The following is a 12,179-nucleotide window of genomic DNA, read 5'->3' on the forward strand; positions in this document are numbered from 1 at the left end:
CTAGCATGCGGGTTAATGTCCTTTTCAGACTGCAAATGTTTTTGGGAGATTCAGAGCTCTCTCACACCGTTTTTGGGCCACCGACATATTCTGGACTTTATGGGGTCTACGATGCCTGTTGACTCCTTTTTTGGGCATCCAAACATTTCAACATTTTTGCAGGCCTAAAATGCATTTTAAGGCCTTTTTGGGCTGCTAACATTTTCTTAACTTTCAGGGGTGTAGGATGCATTTTTCGTGCCAGAAATATTTTTGGTAATTACAGTGGTCTAGGATGTGGGTTAATGCCCCTTTCAGGCTGTAAATGTTTTTGGGACATTCAGAGATCTCTCACAATGTTTTTGGGCCACCAACATTTTACAGACTTTAGAGGGTCTACGATGCCTGTAAACCCCTTTTTTGGGCCTCCAAAGATTTCAACATTTTTGCAGGCCTAAGATGCATTTTAAGGCCTTTTTTGTGCTGCTAACATTTTCTGAACTTTCAGGGGTGTAGGATGCATTTTTCGTGGCAAAAATATTTTGGAGAATTACAGTGGTCTAGGATATGGGTTAATGCCCCTTTCAGGCTGTAAATGTTTTTGGGACATTCAGAGATCTCTCACAATGTTTTTGGGCCACCAACATTTTCCAGACTTTAGGGGGTCTACGATGCCTGTAAACCCCTTTTTTGGGCCTCCAAAGATTTCAACATTTTTGCAGGCCTAAGATGCATTTTAAGGCCTTTTTGGGCTGCTAACATATTCTGTGCTTTCGGGGTTGTAGGATCCATTTTTCGTGGCAAAAATATTTTTGTTTTGGGAATTTCAGTGATCTAGGATGTGGGTTAATGCCCCTTTCAGGCTGCAAATGCTTTTGGGACATTCAGACCTCTCTCACACTGTTTTTGGGCCACCAACATTTTCTGAACTTTAGGGGGTCTAAGATGCCTGTAAACCCCTTTTTTGGGCACCAAACATTTCAACATTTTTGCAGGCCTAAGATGCATTTTAAGGCCTTTTTTGGGCTGCTAACATTTTCTGAACTTTCAGGGGTGTAGGATGCATTTTTCGTGCCAGAAATATTTTTGGTAATTTCAGTGGTCTAGGATTTGGGTTAATGCCCCTTTTGGGCTGCTAATGTTTTTGGGACATTCAGAGCTCTCTCACAATGTCTTTGGGCCACCAACATTTTCTGGACTTTAGGGAGTCTACGATGCCGGTAAACCTTTTTTTTGGGCCTCCAAACATTTCAACATTTTTGAAGGCCTAAATTGCATTTAAGGCCTTTTTTGGGCTGCTAACATATTCTGTACTTTCAGGGGTTTAGGATGCATTTTTCGTGCCAAAAATATTTTTGGGAATTTCAGTGGTCTAGGATTTGGGTTAATGCCCCTTTCAGGCTGCAAATGTTTTTGGGACATTCAGAGCTCTCTCACAATGTTTTTGGGCCACCAACATTTTCCAGACTTTAGGGGGTCTACGATGCCTGTAAACCCCTTTTTTGGGCCTCCAAAGATTTCAACATTTTTTCAGGCCTAAGATGCATTTTAATGCCTTTTTTGGAATGCTGACATATTCTGAACTTTCAGGGTTGTAGGGTGCATTTTTCGTGCCAAAAATATTTTTGGGAATTTCAGGGGTCTAGCATGCGGGTTAATGTCCTTTTCAGACTGCACATGTTTTTGGGAGATTCAGAGCTCTCTCACACCGTTTTTGGGCCACCGACATATTCTGGACTTTAGGGGGTCTTCGATGCCTGTTAACCCCTTTTTTGGGCATCCAAACATTTCAACATTTTTGCAGGCCTAAGATGGATTTTAAGGCCTTTTTGGGCTGCTAACATTTTCTGAACTTTCAGGGGTGTAGGATGCATTTTTCGTGCCAGAAATATTTTTGGTAATTTCAGTGGTCTAGGATTTGGGTTAATGCCCCTTTCAGGCTGCAAATGTTTTTGGGGCATTCAGAGCTCTCTCACAATGTTTTTGGGCCACCAACATTTTCTGGACTTTAGGGGGTCTGCGATGCCTGTAAACCTTTTTTTTGGGCCTCCAAACATTTCAACATTTTTGCAGGCCTAAAATGCATTTAAGGCCTTTTTTGGGCTGCTAACATATTCTGTACTTTCAGGGGGGTAGGATGCATTTTTCGTGCCAAAAATATTTTTGGGAATTTCAGTGGTCTAGGATGCAGTTTAATGCCCCTTTCAAGCTGCAAATGCTTTTGGGACATTCCGAGCTCTCTCACACTGCTTTTGGGCCACCAACATTTTATGGACTTTAGGGGGTCTACGATGCCTGTAAACCCCTTTTTTGGGCCTCCAAAGATTTCAACATTTTTGCAGGCCTAAGATGCATTTTAAGGCCTTTTTGGGCTGCTAACATATTCTGTGCTTTCGGGGTTGTAGGATCCATTTTTCGTGGCAAAAATATTTTTGTTTTGGGAATTTCAGTGGTCTAGGATGTGGGTTAATGCCCCTTTCAGGCTGCAAATGCTTTTGGGACATTCAGACCTCTCTCACACTGTTTTTGGGCCACCAACATTTTCTGAACTTTAGGGGGTCTAAGATGCCTGTAAACCCCTTTTTTGGGCACCAAACATTTCAACATTTTTGCAGGCCTAAGATGCATTTTAAGGCCTTTTTTGGGCTGCTAACATTTTCTGAACTTTCTGGGGTGTAGGATGCATTTTTCGTGCCAGAAATATTTTTGGTAATTTCAGTGGTCTAGGATGTGGGTTAATGCCCCTTTTGGGCTGCTAATGTTTTTGGGACATTCAGAGCTCTCTCACAATGTCTTTGGGCCACCAACATTTTCTGGACTTTAGGGGGTCTACGATGCCGGTAAACCTTTTTTTTGGGCCTCCAAACATTTCAACATTTTTGCAGGCCTAAATTGCATTTAAGGCCTTTTTTGGGCTGCTAACATATTCTGTACTTTCAGGGGTTTAGGATGCATTTTTCGTGCCAAAAATATTTTTGGGAATTTCAGTGGTCTAGGATTTGGGTTAATGCCCCTTTCAGGCTGCAAATGTTTTTGGGACATTCAGAGCTCTCTCACAATGTTTTTGGGCCACCAACATTTTCCAGACTTTAGGGGGTCTACGATGCCTGTAAACCCCTTTTTTGGGCCTCCAAAGATTTCAACATTTTTTCAGGCCTAAGATGCATTTTAAGGCCTTTTTTGGAATGCTGACATATTCTGAACTTTCAGGGTTGTAGGATGCATTTTTCGTGTCAAAAATATTTTTGGGAATTTCAGGGGTCTAGCATGCGGGTTAATGTCCTTTTCAGACTGCAAATGTTTTTGGGAGATTCAGAGCTCTCTCACACCGTTTTTGGGCCACCGACATATTCTGGACTTTATGGGGTCTACGATGCCTGTTAACCCCTTTTTTGGGCATCCAAACATTTCAACATTTTTGCAGGCCTAAAATGCATTTTAAGGCCTTTTTGGGCTGCTAACATATTCTGTGCTTTCGGGGTTGTAGGATCCATTTTTCGTGGCAAAAATATTTTTGTTTTGGGAATTTCAGTGGTCTAGGATGTGGGTTAATGCCCCTTTCAGGCTGCAAATGCTTTTGGGACATTCAGACCTCTCTCACACTGTTTTTGGGCCACCAACATTTTCTGAACTTTAGGGGGTCTAAGATGCCTGTAAACCCCTTTTTTGGGCACCAAACATTTCAACATTTTTGCAGGCCTAAGATGCATTTTAAGGCCTTTTTTGGGCTGCTAACATTTTCTGAACTTTCAGGGGTGTAGGATGCATTTTTCGTGCCAGAAATATTTTTGGTAATTTCAGTGGTCTAGGATTTGGGTTAATGCCCCTTTTGGGCTGCTAATGTTTTTGGGACATTCAGAGCTCTCTCACAATGTCTTTGGGCCACCAACATTTTCTGGACTTTAGGGGGTCTACGATGCCGGTAAACCTTTTTTTTGGGCCTCCAAACATTTCAACATTTTTGCAGGCCTAAATTGCATTTAAGGCCTTTTTTGGGCTGCTAACATATTCTGTACTTTCAGGGGTTTAGGATGCATTTTTCGTGCCAAAAATATTTTTGGGAATTTCAGTGGTCTAGGATTTGGGTTAATGCCCCTTTCAGGCTGCAAATGTTTTTGGGACATTCAGAGCTCTCTCACAATGTTTTTGGGCCACCAACATTTTCCAGACTTTAGGGGGTCTACGATGCCTGTAAACCCCTTTTTTGGGCCTCCAAAGATTTCAACATTTTTGCCGGCCTAAGATGCATTTTAAGGCCTTTTTTGGGCTGCTAACATATTCTGTACTTTCGGGGATGTAGGATGCATTTTTCGTGGCAAAAATATTTTGGAGAATTACAGTGGTCTAGGATGTGGGTTAATGCCCCTTTCAGGCTGTAAATGTTTTTGGGACATTCAGAGATCTCTCACAATGTTTTTGGGCCACCAACATTTTCCAGACTTTAGGGGGTCTACGATGCCTGTAAACCCCTTTTTTGGGCCTCCAAAGATTTCAACATTTTTTCAGGCCTAAAATGCATTTAAGGCCTTTTTTGGGCTGCTAACATATTCTGTACTTTCAGGGGGGTAGGATGCATTTTTCGGACCAGAAATATTTTTGGTAATTTCAGTGGTCTAGGATGCGGGTTAATGCCCCTTTCAAGCTGCAAATTCTTTTGGGACATTCAGAGATCTCTCACAATGTTTTTGGGCCACCAACATTTTACAGACTTTAGGGGGTCTACGATGCCTGAAAACCCCTTTTTTGGGCCTCCAAAGATTTCAACATTTTTGCAGGCCTAAGATGCATTTCAAGGCCTTTTTTGGGCTGCTAACATATTCTGTACTTTCGGGGTTGTAGGATCCATTTTTCGTGGCAAAAATATTTTTGTTTTGGGAATTTCAGTGGTCTAGGATGTGGGTCAATGCCCCTTTCAGGCTGCAAATGCTTTTGGGACATTCAGAGCTCTCTCACACTGTTGTTGGGCCACCAACATTTTCTGAACTTTAGGGGGTCTAAGATGCCTGTAAACCCCTTTTTTGGGCATCCAAACATTTCAACATTTTTGCAGGCCTAAGATGCATTTTAAGGCCTTTTTTGGGCTGCTAACATTTTCTGAACTTTCAGGGGTGTAGGATGCATTTTTCGTGCCAGAAATATTTTTGGTAATTTCAGTGGTCTAGGATTTGGGTTAATGCCCCTTTTGGGCTGCTAATGTTTTTGGGACATTCAGAGCTCTCTCACAATGTCTTTGGGCCACCAACATTTTCTGGACTTTAGGGGGTCTACGATGCCGGTAAACCTTTTTTTTGGGCCTCCAAACATTTCAACATTTTTGCAGGCCTAAATTGCATTTAAGGCCTTTTTTGGGCTGCTAACATATTCTGTACTTTCAGGGGTTTAGGATGCATTTTTCGTGCCAAAAATATTTTTGGGAATTTCAGTGGTCTAGGATTTGGGTTAATGCCCCTTTCAGGCTGCAAATGTTTTTGGGACATTCAGAGCTCTCTCACAATGTTTTTGGGCCACCAACATTTTCTGGACTTTAGGGGGTCTACGATGCCTGTAAACCCCTTTTTTGGGCCTCCAAATATTTCAACATTTTTGCCGGCCTAAGATGCATTTTAAGGCCTTTTTTGGGCTGCTAACATATTCTGTACTTTCGGGGATGTAGGATGCATTTTTCGTGGCAAAAATATTTTGGAGAATTTCAGTGGTCTAGGAAGTGGGTTAATGCCCCTTTCAGGCTGCAAATGTTTTTGGGACATTCAGAGATCTCTCACAATGTTTTTGGGCCACCAACATTTTCCAGACTTTAGGGGGTCTACGATGCCTGTAAACCCCTTTTTTGGGCCTCCAAAGATTTCAACATTTTTTCAGGCCTAAAATGCATTTAAGGCCTTTTTTGGGCTGCTAACATATTCTGTACTTTCAGGGGTGTAGGATGCATTTTTCGGACCAAAAATATTTTTGGGAATTTCAGTGGTCTAGGATGCGGGTTAATGCCCCTTTCAGGCTGTAAATGTTTTTGGGACATTCAGAGATCTCTCACAATGTTTTTGGGCCACCAACATTTTCCAGAGTTTAGGGGGTCTACGATGCCTGTAAACCCCTTTTTTGGGCCTCCAAAGATTTCAACATTTTTTCAGGCCTAAGATGCATTTTAATGCCTTTTTTGGAATGCTGACATATTCTGAACTTTCAGGGTTGTAGGATGCATTTTTCGTGCCAAAAATATTTTTGGGAATTTCAGGGGTCTAGCATGCGGGTTAATGTCCTTTTCAGACTGCAAATGTTTTTGGGAGATTCAGAGCTCTCTCACACCGTTTTTGGGCCACCGACATATTCTGGACTTTAGGGGGTCTTCGATGCCTGTTAACCCCTTTTTTGGGCATCCAAACATTTCAACATTTTTGCAGGCCTAAAATGCATTTAAGGCCTTTTTTGGGCTGCTAACATATTCTGTACTTTCAGGGGTGTAGGATGCATTTTTCGTGCCAAAAATATTTTTGGGAATTTCAGTGGTCTAGGATGCAGGTTAATGCCCCTTTCAATCTGCAAATGCTTTTGGGACATTCCGAGCTCTCTCACACTGCTTTTGGGCCACCAACATTTTATGGACTTTAGGGGGTCTACGATGCCTGTAAACCCCTTTTTTGGGCCTCCAAAGATTTCAACATTTTTGCAGGCCTAAGATGCATTTTAAGGCCTTTTGTGGGCTGCTAACATATTCTGTGCTTTCGGGGTTGTAGGATCCATTTTTCGTGGCAAAAATATTTTTGTTTTGGGAATTTCAGTGGTCTAGGATGTGGGTTAATGCCCCTTTCAGGCTGCAAATGCTTTTGGGACATTCAGACCTCTCTCACACTGTTTTTGGGCCACCAACATTTTCTGAACTTTAGGGGGTCTAAGATGCCTGTAAACCCCTTTTTTGGGCATCCAAACATTTCAACATTTTTGCAGGCCTAAGATGCATTTTAAGGCCTTTTTTGGGCTGCTAACATTTTCTGAACTTTCAGGGGTGTAGGATGCATTTTTCGTGCCAGAAATATTTTTGGTAATTTCAGTGGTCTAGGATTTGGGTTAATGCCCCTTTTGGGCTGCTAATGTTTTTGGGACATTCAGAGCTCTCTCACAATGTCTTTGGGCCACCAACATTTTCTGGACTTTAGGGGGTCTACGATGCCGGTAAATCTTTTTTTTGGGCCTCCAAACATTTCAACATTTTTGCAGGCCTAAATTGCATTTAAGGCCTTTTTTGGGCTGCTAACATATTCTGTACTTTCAGGGGTTTAGGATGCATTTTTCGTGCCAAAAATATTTTTGGGAATTTCAGTGGTCTAGGATTTGGGTTAATGCCCCTTTCAGGCTGCAAATGTTTTTGGGACATTCAGAGCTCTCTCACAATGTTTTTGGGCCACCAACATTTTCCAGACTTTAGGGGGTCTACGATGCCTGTAAACCCCTTTTTTGGGCCTCCAAAGATTTCAACATTTTTTCAGGCCTAAGATGCATTTTAAGGCCTTTTTTGGAATGCTGACATATTCTGAACTTTCAGGGTTGTAGGATGCATTTTTCGTGCCAAAAATATTTTTGGGAATTTCAGGGGTCTAGCATGCGGGTTAATGTCCTTTTCAGACTGCAAATGTTTTTGGGAGATTCAGAGCTCTCTCACACCGTTTTTGGGCCACCGACATATTCTGGACTTTATGGGGTCTACGATGCCTGTAAACCCCTTTTTTGGGCCTCCAAAGATTTCAACATTTTTGCAGGCCTAAGATGCATTTTAAGGCCTTTTTTGTGCTGCTAACATTTTCTGAACTTTCAGGGGTGTAGGATGCATTTTTCGTGGCAAAAATATTTTGGAGAATTACAGTGGTCTAGGATGTGGGTTAATGCCCCTTTCAGGCTGTAAATGTTTTTGGGACATTCAGAGATCTCTCACAATGTTTTTGGGCCACCAACATTTTCCAGACTTTAGGGGGCCTACGATGCCTGTAAACCCCTTTTTTGGACCTCCAAAGATTTCAACATTTTTTCAGGCCTAAGATGCATGTTAAGGCCTTTTTTGGAATTCTGACATATTCTGAACTTTCAGGGTTGTAGGATGCATTTTTCGTGCCAAAAATATTTTTGGGAATTTCAGGGGTCTAGCATGCGGGTTAATGTCCTTTTCAGACTGCAAATGTTTTTGGGAGATTCAGAGCTCTCTCACACCGTTTTTGGGCCACTGACATATTCTGGACTTTAGGGGGTCTACGATGCCTGTAAACCCCTTTTTTGGGCATACAAACATTTCAACATTTTTGCAGGCCTAAGATGCATTTTAAGGCCTTTTTGGGCTGCTAACATTTTCTGAACTTTCAGGGGTGTAGGATGTATTTTTTTGTGCCAGAAATATTTTTGGTAATTTCAGTGGTCTAGGATGCGGGTTAATGCCCCTTTCAAGCTGCAAATGCTTTTGGGACATTCAGAGATCTCTCACAATGTTTTTGGGCCACCAACATTTTACAGACTTTAGGGGGTCTACGATGCCTGTAAACCCCTTTTTTGGGCCTCCAAAGATTTCAACATTTTTGCAGGCCTAAGATGCATTTTAAGGCCTTTTTTGGGCTGCTAACATATTCTGTACTTTCGGGGTTGTAGGATCCATTTTTCGTGGCAAAAATATTTTTGTTTTGGGAATTTCAGTGGTCTAGGATGTGGGTTAATGCCCCTTTCAGGCTGCAAATGCTTTTGGGACATTCAGAGCTCTCTCACACTGTTTTTGGGCCACCAACATTTTCTGAACTTTAGGGGGTCTAAGATGCCTGTAAACCCCTTTTTTGGGCATCCAAACATTTCAACATTTTTGCAGGCCTAAGATGCATTTTAAGGCCTTTTTTGGGCTGCTAACATTTTCTGAACTTTCAGGGGTGTAGGATGCATTTTTCGTGCCAGAAATATTTTTGGTAATTTCAGTGGTCTAGGATTTGGGTTAATGCCCCTTTTGGGCTGCTAATGTTTTTGGGACATTCAGAGCTCTCTCACAATGTCTTTGGGCCACCAACATTTTCTGGACTTTAGGGGGTCTACGATGCCGGTAAACCTTTTTTTTGGGCCTCCAAACATTTCAACATTTTTGCAGGCCTAAATTGCATTTAAGGCCTTTTTTGGGCTGCTAACATATTCTGTACTTTCAGGGGTTTAGGATGCATTTTTCGTGCCAAAAATATTTTTGGGAATTTCAGTGGTCTAGGATTTGGGTTAATGCCCCTTTCAGGCTGCAAATGTTTTTGGGACATTCAGAGCTCTCTCACAATGTTTTTGGGCCACCAACATTTTCTGGACTTTAGGGGGTCTACGATGTCTGTAAACCCCTTTTTTGGGCCTCCAAAGATTTCAACATTTTTGCCGGCCTAAGATGCATTTTAAGGCCTTTTTTTGGCTGCTAACATATTCTGTACTTTCGGGGATGTAGGATGCATTTTTCGTGCCAAAAATATTTTTGGGAATTTCAGTGGTCTAGGATGCGGGTTAATGCCCCTTTCAAGCTGCAAATGCTTTTGGGACATTCTGAGCTCTCTCACACTGCTTTTGGGCCACCAACATTTTCTGGACTTTAGGTGGTCTACGATGCCTGTAAACCCCTTTTTTGGGCCTCCAAAGATTTCAACATTTTTGCCGGCCTAAGATGCATTTTAAGGCCTTTTTTGGGCTGCTAACATATTCTGTACTTTCGGGGATATAGGATGCATTTTTCGTGGCAAAAATGTTTTGGAGAATTACAGTTGTCTAGGATGTGGGTTAATGCCCCTTTCAGGCTGTAAATGTTTTTGGGACATTCAGAGATCTCTCACAATGTTTTTGGGCCACCAACATTTTCCAGACTTTAGGGGGTCTACGATGCCTGTAAACCCCTTTTTTGGGCCTCCAAAGATTTCAACATTTTTTCAGACCTAAAATGCATTTAAGGCCTTTTTTGGGCTGCTAACATATTCTGTACTTTCAGGGGGGTAGGATGCATTTTTCGTACCAAAAATATTTTTGGGAATTTCAGTGGTCTAGGATTTGGGTTAATGCCCCTTTCAGGCTGCAAATGTTTTTGGGACATTCAGAGCTCTCTCACAATGTTTTTGGGCCACCAACATTTTCCAGACTTTAGGGGGTCTACGATGCCTGTAAACCCCTTTTTTGGGCCTCCAAAGATTTCAACATTTTTGCCGGCCTAAGATGCATTTTAAGGCCTTTTTTGGGCTGCTAACATATTCTGTACTTTCGGGGATGTAGGATGCATTTTTCGTGGCAAAAATATTTTGGAGAATTACAGTGGTCTAGGATGTGGGTTAATGCCCCTTTAAGGCTGTAAATGTTTTTGGGACATTCAGAGATCTCTCACAATGTTTTTGGGCCACCAACATTTTCCAGACTTTAGGGGGTCTACGATGCCTGTAAACCCCTTTTTTGGGCCTCCAAAGATTTCAACATTTTTTCAGGCCTAAAATGCATTTAAGGCCTTTTTTGGGCTGCTAACATATTCTGTACTTTCAGGGGGGTAGGATGCATTTTTCGGACCAGAAATATTTTTGGTAATTTCAGTGGTCTAGGATGCGGGTTAATGCCCCTTTCAAGCTGCAAATTCTTTTGGGACATTCAGAGATCTCTCACAATGTTTTTGGGCCACCAACATTTTACAGACTTTAGGGGGTCTACGATGCCTGAAAACCCCTTTTTTGGGCCTCCAAAGATTTCAACATTTTTGCAGGCCTAAGATGCATTTCAAGGCCTTTTTTGGGCTGCTAACATATTCTGTACTTTCGGGGTTGTAGGATCCATTTTTCGTGGCAAAAATATTTTTGTTTTGGGAATTTCAGTGGTCTAGGATGTGGGTCAATGCCCCTTTCAGGCTGCAAATGCTTTTGGGACATTCAGAGCTCTCTCACACTGTTGTTGGGCCACCAACATTTTCTGAACTTTAGGGGGTCTAAGATGCCTGTAAACCCCTTTTTTGGGCATCCAAACATTTCAACATTTTTGCAGGCCTAAGATGCATTTTAAGGCCTTTTTTGGGCTGCTAACATTTTCTGAACTTTCAGGGGTGTAGGATGCATTTTTCGTGCCAGAAATATTTTTGGTAATTTCAGTGGTCTAGGATTTGGGTTAATGCCCCTTTTGGGCTGCTAATGTTTTTGGGACATTCAGAGCTCTCTCACAATGTCTTTGGGCCACCAACATTTTCTGGACTTTAGGGGGTCTACGATGCCGGTAAACCTTTTTTTTGGGCCTCCAAACATTTCAACATTTTTGCAGGCCTAAATTGCATTTAAGGCCTTTTTTGGGCTGCTAACATATTCTGTACTTTCAGGGGTTTAGGATGCATTTTTCGTGCCAAAAATATTTTTGGGAATTTCAGTGGTCTAGGATTTGGGTTAATGCCCCTTTCAGGCTGCAAATGTTTTTGGGACATTCAGAGCTCTCTCACAATGTTTTTGGGCCACCAACATTTTCTGGACTTTAGGGGGTCTACGATGCCTGTAAACCCCTTTTTTGGGCCTCCAAATATTTCAACATTTTTGCCGGCCTAAGATGCATTTTAAGGCCTTTTTTGGGCTGCTAACATATTCTGTACTTTCGGGGATGTAGGATGCATTTTTCGTGGCAAAAATATTTTGGAGAATTTCAGTGGTCTAGGAAGTGGGTTAATGCCCCTTTCAGGCTGCAAATGTTTTTGGGACATTCAGAGATCTCTCACAATGTTTTTGGGCCACCAACATTTTCCAGACTTTAGGGGGTCTACGATGCCTGTAAACCCCTTTTTTGGGCCTCCAAAGATTTCAACATTTTTTCAGGCCTAAAATGCATTTAAGGCCTTTTTTGGGCTGCTAACATATTCTGTACTTTCAGGGGTGTAGGATGCATTTTTCGGACCAAAAATATTTTTGGGAATTTCAGTGGTCTAGGATGCGGGTTAATGCCCCTTTCAGGCTGTAAATGTTTTTGGGACATTCAGAGATCTCTCACAATGTTTTTGGGCCACCAACATTTTCCAGAGTTTAGGGGGTCTACGATGCCTGTAAACCCCTTTTTTGGGCCTCCAAAGATTTCAACATTTTTTCAGGCCTAAGATGCATTTTAATGCCTTTTTTGGAATGCTGACATATTCTGAACTTTCAGGGTTGTAGGATGCATTTTTCGTGCCAAAAATATTTTTGGGAATTTCAGGGGTCTAGCATGCGGGTTAA

This window comes from Ambystoma mexicanum, chromosome 8 (assembly GCF_040938575.1).
Source record: "Ambystoma mexicanum isolate Mex_15411 chromosome 8, UKY_AmexF1_1, whole genome shotgun sequence".
Taxonomy (NCBI): Eukaryota; Metazoa; Chordata; class Amphibia; order Caudata; family Ambystomatidae; genus Ambystoma; species Ambystoma mexicanum.